This window comes from Cariama cristata, unplaced genomic scaffold (assembly GCF_000690535.1).
Source record: "Cariama cristata isolate BGI_N322 unplaced genomic scaffold, ASM69053v1 scaffold2025, whole genome shotgun sequence".
Lineage (NCBI taxonomy): Eukaryota > Metazoa > Chordata > Aves > Cariamiformes > Cariamidae > Cariama > Cariama cristata.
In genome coordinates, this window is record NW_009616752.1 from 60662 (window position 1) to 68944 (window position 8283).

Sequence of the window (8283 nt, forward strand, 5' to 3'; positions counted from 1 at the left end):
TTTTTAACAGAAACAAGGGGTCAAGTATGCTAAACTGCCCTTGTTCTTTAAAGTGTTTAGTGACAGGCTGCTGTTGCTCTGCAAGTGGCTTGTTCCCAGGGCTAATTACTCTTCAGAATTAACAAGGTGTCGTACTGTCTCATGGAGAAAAGCAGGCAGAGTGTGAGAAAGGCACTTGGTGAGCGTAAAGGGTCAGGCTACTCTGTGCTTGTCTGTGACAGGGGCTAATAGCAGTTGCTATTAGTAGTAGGGAAGAGTAGGAGAAAAGGAAGATGGTGTAGCGATGTTTCCCCAGGCTACTCCCCAACAATTTGTGGCTCAGGGACTTCTTGAGTCAGTGGTGGTGGCTGTCACTTAACAGGTCCCGAAGGAATTCTTTTCCATAAATTTCTTCAGTCTCATGTTTGGTCAGTTACTACTAGTACCAACGCCAGTGTGCACCCATCTTTATTATAGTCTTTTACAAACAAGAAGATTTGTCAATAATGTTTTTTAATTTTCTTTTTTAAACTGAGCAAGGCCACTTCTCTCAGTCCTTCCGCAGAGGTCCTGTTTTCCACCTTCTGGTTGCTTTCCTTAGAAACCTGTCCAGTTTTTGAAGTGTAACGACCAAAGCGTGGTGCAGTACTCCAGACGTAACCTCAGCAGTGCTGCGTATGGAGTAATAATCAGCTCCCATAAAACACTGAACCACTCAAATATATTTGAGTCCATATAGGAAAAAAATCTGTTCAGGTCTTTTACCCCTAGCTATTAGGATGACAAATGAAAATATTTGGCCTAATGGAGGAGAAATATTTATTCACTGTCAGCAGGATTTGGCTGGACAATGTTTTTCTTTGCTAACAAAACAAAAAGTTGTTAAATTAAAATGATCTTCCAACAGCTGCCAGCTGGTCTAACACAAACTAAAGATGCCAAACAGCACTTGTTTAAATTTCAGCTTGACTTTTCAGAGCTGTTCTGGTCTCTGATGAATAAGTACGTATGACAAAATGTATTATTGCACAAGAAACATGGCAGTGGGTATACGGATATCAGAGATCAAACTGTGGCTGATTTTTAAAATGCTTGGAGGTGTGCTTTATTCATATTCTCATGATATTTAATTCCCTGATGTGGATGTCTTTATTTTAACACCTTGAATTTTAAATGCCAAAAAATACACTTTGGTTTCTCTGACTTGGAAATGGGTGCAGTAATCAGATAAGTGGTAATGGTACTGTAACTGTGATGATAAGACACGGTCAGGGGTAAGGGGTGAAATCTGCCTGTCATGGATTTTGCTTTGTAGACGGATACGGCAATATAGTTTGAGGTACAGATCAGTATGTAACTGTTCTTGACATTCTGCCTCACCTTTCACACTGCCATCTCTTAAGTTATTGGCAGGTTTGTCAGAATAAAACGTGACTCAACAGCTTGAACGCTCTCTTAGCCCACGTTACACTTTCTGAATTGAACATGGGATTTTGAAGGAGTAACTATAATTTAGTAGATGAGGGAAAAGAGTTTGTTTCTCTGTTACAAAGTGGCTTATTTTAAAAGGGTTGAAGAGGACCAAAACTTGAATACTTTCACGTGATTAGCATATTTTGATCTTTTTACCTTCTCAGCTTTAAATCTTAAAGGCCTCACGGACAGTCTGCTTTGGGGGATGCTGTTCCGTAGCAGCTTAAAGCAATCCAGGTCCAGGCTGCCGTGGCCCTGCCGTGGCCGTGCAATCCCAGTCCCTCCTTTAGGCTGGCTTTTGTAACCGCCCAGTGAGTTAGGGTATGGACCTGGCTGAAAATGCACCACTGCTTTAACTTTCAGCTGGCTCCTCAACTAACTCACCGTGTGGTTGAAAGAGCACTCGTAGCATCTCAGGGGAGGAGGAGGGAATACATGTCTGGGTGATGAGGAGGAATGCCATAGCTCAAATTTAAATCGGTTTGAATTAATGTTTACATGCTGTGAGTTGCATCATTGGTGTCTGTACTGAAGTGGGATAAACTCAACTCCCTATGTTGCTTCCTTCAGCCCCATATTTTCTGTTGATCGAGGATGATGCCACTCATTATTTTCCTCACTCATTTTGGCTCCATTTTTTTGTTGTTCTTCAGGCCTAGGCTGCCCAAGACCTATTGTGTCTTATTCCACAGAGTCTCTAAGAACTGTTTATTATACTGCCAGTAAAACTGAAATGATCACGCATGCTTTTTTTCTGCTTACTGTTTTCACCCTTCTGGTCCCTCTGACATCCATGGTCCTCTCCCTTTACCACCACCCTTAAGAGGTTCAGATTTTAAAATAATACACAAATTCTTTCTGTGTGTGTTTGTAACACAGCTTGATTCTTCTGTCAGTATTGGAATGACTAGATGTAGAAATTTATACTGATTTTCCCACTTGAGAACAGAAACAGGAGGTGGACACCATCATGGGGAGTACTACAGTCAAAACAGAAATAATAATGTATAGCAGCTCAAATTCATACCGCACTTTTAGTGTATATTGGCTTTTATAAGTAATTTTGGCTTACTGAAAAACACCAGTTGTGTTTTAGTAATAACTGCAATTCTAGTACAAGGTCCCAAAATAAGTGTCATTAGTTGGCTTGATTTGGGCTCAAATCTTAATATTTAAAGACTGCTTCCTGACCTTCTCCAGCTGCATGGACCAGAACTGAAAATAATCTCAAATTTCCAAACAGAGAGTGACCAATACCTTCCATTACTTTGTGCTGTTAAAAAGAGGTCCATTCCTAAATAAGCAAAAAGAGAAAAGTCAGTGCTTAGTATCTTCAGTAGTCATTACTAACAGAGAATCATGCGTTTGATCGCAATAGAAATACCGTACATGAGGGCTGTTTATAATGTTTGATATTTGTGTTTCTAAAATAATAATAATTATAATAGGCTTTAAAAATATTATGGGATAAAAGCCAGAAATCTATGAATTTTTCTCCAGATCTTTCATCCAAAGGCACAGCTGGTCAAATTTAAAGAAGTTGATGCTGTCTGTTCCTGCACTGCTCAGTACGACAGTGTACTCCTAGTTTTTCATGTCCTAACGTGAGCGTTCACGGGCATTCTCCATGTACCTGTGTGCTCGAGGTCTGCAAAGCTTGTAGAGACCGCGGAACGGTGCTGAGGGAAACCTATACAGGAGCGGGATGCCTCACACGCATTTTGGGTTTTATTGTCTTGCGCTATTGCAGCATCCATGCCATATGCAATCCCACTCAGAAACCTTTTCCCTTCTCAACTTTCCTCTTCATAGGGCACCCAAACCAATTGTGGAGGAGGTTTTTTTGTTTGTTTCTCACCTAGGTTACTATCCTGTAATGCACCAGGTAACGTATCTCCGATAGAAGCTTAAACATTCGGGCCCACACTGCAAAAGACAGGGCCTGGGAACACGGACTGGAGAAGCTCTTCTGGTCTGAGCACTTCTGGGAAGGGTTGTACTGAGGTGATTGGCTCTGGGGGTGCTGAGCGAGGCTGGATGACTCTGCAGGTGTCTTTCAAAGCTCCGGTTTTTGCTAAGTCCGTTCTTTCCTGCGGTGGTCTCTCTCTTCCGTCTTGGCAGTCTTCAGCTCTTCTCCAGCATTCTGCTGCCAAGGCTTTCAGAACTTGGCCACTTTTTCCCTTTGTTTCTGAACCTCTTGTCAAAACTTTATGAAATGGCAGGTTAGAGGGAATCCACACCACTGCTGCACATTCCCAGTCATAAACTTGTAAACAGAAGGATCCTTAGGGCTGGTAACTTCTCTGTCCTGACTTTCCTTCCAGGGAGCTTTGACCTACATTTCAACCTGGCCCTCCTATTCCTTCCTGGACTTCCAAACATTTGCTTCCATAAATCTCCCTCCTTAATGATCATAAGATGGAAATGTTTCCTCAGCAAGACTGATCCTTGAACACATGTTCCTCATGACATGAGCTTTACTTGTTCTTTCCAGCAGGAGGGTGGCACAGTTACGTCTGAGTCTACGTTCCCCTAAACAAGCTCGCTTCTTCCTGCAGGAGGGGCTGAAAACGCGCTCTCCAGCTGCGATGCTGATGTGCTTGGGCTCCCCGACTGCCTGGCCTTGAGCTCTGGAACCTCTGGGATCTAGCAGATGTGCTTAAAGCTTTCCCACTGTCAAAGAGCATGTGCTTTCAGAACACAGTCATTACTAAAGCTCCCCTGAATTGAACCATTTTGAATTTTTATTGAGCAGCATTAATAGATTGTTTCTTAACTTCATTTGAGGGGTTTGTGTGAGTTTATATGTATATATACATACACACTTTTCATATTGTACGTGTGTATTGCCAGTATCACATTGAAAGGCTTGTCTGGCAAAGAGGTTGTAGTCTTCTCATCTCAAACTTCCCAGTTACTTCCTCAGAAGGTAAACAAAAACTTAATTCCTGCTATCTAATGGCAAAAGAACTGAATTCTGTTCTACCGAGCAGGCTGTGCGTGGAGGTATTGAAAATGCACGCTGATTTTACACCTTTAATTAGAAAAGCTATTTAACCTTGTTTTCTCTTATCAAGGCTTTGCACCTGAGCTGCTGTGGGTACCTGTCTGCCCATCAGCCCTCTCTTAAACACTAAACAAATACATGCTCCTCAACATTTCCTACCTGCTAAGTCTCCGCGTTTCCTAAAACAGGGCCTAAGGGCAGCATGGATTGCCAAGGAAACCGTAGGGAAGGGAAAGAAAAGAATCTTGATAAGCTGCTGTTTAGTTGGTTAATAAATGAGAGCTAAAATAGAAGAGGAATTGTTTAAAAGAACAAACTGCAGCAAGAGACTTCTGGCAGGGCTACAGAGGGAAATGACATGTGATACACTCGGAAGTCTGGAGACACTGAGAAGGATCCACCATTTCTCTTCAGCGTGAAGTGGAGACAGGACACGTTCACCAGACTGGTAGTCTTCAGCAGCTCTTAAAAAAAAAAAAAACCTCTACATTATTTTATCTACATTTTGTTTCCACAGAAAGACCTAGTCCTGCCGTGCTGGTGTACCAAGCTGTACGTAAATCAATCTCCATCTCTCTTCCGTTAGGCTCCATATGATGACGGTCTCTTTCCTCCGGCTGCACCGAACACCCATGGGGTTTGGCTCCACCGGGAGCCTCCCCTGCACCTACCCTGCCAGTTGCTGACGCTGCTTTAAACCCAGTTGATTAGATCGGGCTCAAGCAGGTTTAGATCAGCAGGTCTTTAAAGCAGGTATGAAGCCTGGTGGTGAGGCTCCAAGAACTAAAGGTCTGGGCTGGCTGTGGGCAGTAGCAGGAAGATGTTCCTGGGTTCTGCCCTTCCTTTGTGATAAGGTTTCTTTCCTGTGGTCTTTTCCCAAACCCTTTTGTTTCTCTTTTACTTTCCCACTTTACCTCCTCCCTTTTTCCCATGGATATGAATCAGGACCTAAACTCTTTCTTACATATTTGATGTTGTGCATCACCAGGATTATTTTTAAGCCATTTTTTAAAAAGTTTTTGGCTGGGTTTCCCCAGTTTCAGACATAGTCTTCTCAATTGCAATGCTAATCACTTTCAAAATCTTTTTGGTTGCTCTTATTTCTTCAGCATCTGTAGTAAAATTCTGCCTCACGACTGCATGTATTGCTTTTTCTCCTTATCCTGTATCCCTGACAGCTGCCTAGGTGGTGTGGCTGTGGCTTATCCGTCCTTCCATTAGTAATGATTGAATGGAATAGGGAATGCTTTTACAGGGATGCATAAATGCTGCATCAGCACTTTGTTTGATCTTTTATACAGAAGTTTGTTTATAATTCCTCTTTCATCCTAAAGATGAAATTAATTTTAAGCAATCTTGGCAATAGTTAGTTTCTGCAGTGTATTTTGCTGGTTCCTTAGTACAAGCACTTTAGTAATGAACACTGGTTACTCCCGTCTCAGTAAGCGATGCCTGCAGACAGAGTGTATTTCTGTGTGTCATATGCTTCCAGTTGCACCTTCCCATCATCTCTCAGAGCCCTGTATGCTGTGCAACCATGAGCAAACTGTGAGCAAACTCCCTTTTAGCGTCACATAAATGGCTAGGTAAGTCGGGCTTTAGGAAGAGAGGGATGTGTCAGTTGAGGAGACTGGTAGCAGGTAGATCTTTAGCTGAGGAACCAGGCTTAGGTGCTCTGCAGGAGATGTCTTCTACTTGTCCAGCTGTGTGACTCCTAAGAAACAGACTTGCTCTGTACGCTTTGAAAGTGCCAAAATAGTGGCAACAGCACGGACTGGCTGCTTTTATCTGAAGCTTTGTGGCTCCCTCGTAATGCTTAGACTTTATTATCAGAAGGGCTGTGTTCTGCTGACGTTAGGAGCTGTGCCTGATGCACACCTCTTCCTGTGAACTTTCCCCGTGTTGGTTTTAAGGTTAAGAGCTGTTGACATCCCTTAGGTATGGCTCACTCTCGCCTAACTCATATCCCCAGGAAGGAAAGCTTAGAGCTGACTGGGGAAGAAGGGAAATAATTTGATCTTGAAAGGCAAGGGGAAGCTTGGTGAGGCAGGAGTATTTATTCTTATGTATTAAATCTTGCTGCCTAATCAGTGCATAATTTGTTGTGCGGTACAAAAGGTCTTGCTTATTCTTTGCTATTTCCAGGTTGGTTTGTTTTTGTATGGAATACTGAACAGATCCAATTGCTGCTGTTAGAAGGAGAAGCCTGTCTACCAAGGGGGTCCGTAATGTTTTCCTTTACTTGGAGATTTTTTGAATGCTAAATTGCCTGTGTGTGTTCTTCATAATGTACCATATGCAAATATTCTTCAGGAATTGATACTACCACTTCAGACCGTTGATATTTTCTATGTAAGAACTGTACGTTTCCTATACTGCCAAGAATGTATATATATCTATGAAGACTTAAGATTGTATCTTTTTGAGCAAGCCTCTTTCTTCAACCATCTGAAACTTTCTTCCTGTTTCTCGAGTTCTCTGCTAATTTATTAGACACTTGTGTTATATTGTGTACTTTTTTGTATCAGCTGTATCGCTGTATTTCTCCTTTCTCTCATTAAAACCAGTTCTTCTCATCCTTCTACTGTGCTGCTTCATATTGGAAATACTCGCACTGTATCAGGTAACGTGGTCTAAGGCAGTGGGTCTGGCTGAGATGGAGCCAGACCAGTCCTAAAAAGCCAGTCATTCAGACTGCCATTGTTCCACTGGTCCCAACACGTAATCAGTTTTACTGTGTTAAGCTTCTCTAAGGTTATTTTGCAGCATAGTCCGTACTTTCATAAGATAGTGAAGAAGAAACCTAGAACAAGGTACCTGTGGTATAAACAAATGGACAAGACACAAAAACTGTACCGAGAGATGAAATCCGTCAGTCTCACGGATGGTTGTTTCTGCTGACATACGCGAAGAAACCTGTGGTCTTCCTCAGTGAAGCAAGTTTTGAGGAGAGATTTGGAAGAGGAATCTAAGCACACTTTTTTTTCTTCTAGAAATGTGGCCTTCAACTTAGTCAGTTCTCTATGCTGTCTCCATGCCTAACTCATCTTCCAGGTAAATGAAGAGGAAAAAATGAATGCAGGGTAGGACCTGTTTGCTTACTTCTATTAGAGAAGCAGCTGATTTACAAACAAGAAAATGCCGTCTCCCAAGAAATCACTCCATGAACAGGTAGAGAAATGATAGTGCTGCTGTTATCCTCCCAGTGCAAAGCAAGATTGCCAGTGCTTCACTGATGCTAATCCCTTTGTAGGAGTGCAGGATCTTCCTTGACCAACAGCTGTACTCTCAGTAGTATCTGTTCCACAGCATGGTATGCAGGAGGAAAGAGTTCAGAGGTCCCTTACGGTGGATCCAAGTTATTGAAATAAAGAAAGTGAACAGAACACGCACCTATGCGTTGAGTATTTGAGGCTGGGAGATCAGCTGGCAAGAGGGAAAATACCAGGAGCTTCTGCTCTTGGAGAAGCTACTGTTTCATCTTTAATTAGACACTTACTTAAGGATTAAATTAATCACATCTTTAGCAGCACCTATATATAATTATAGTAGTGCATATGGAAACAGCAATGTCACCTAGCCTTTGTCTTCCCTCCGACTCTTCATCACCCTCTCCCTCATTACGACTGGTTTTGTGCCCACAGTTGCACCCGCTCATGTGCTCACAGCCTGTGCGTGAAAGAACCCTGTGGAAGGTCCCAGTGGTAGCGTTTAAGGGTTTCTTGTCATGGTGCTGTGGTGGCAAGGAGCAGAAACACCCGTGTAGAATAACCGTGCTGGCTCTGACCACGTGTGACATCGGTTATACTTCGATTCAGGTTAGG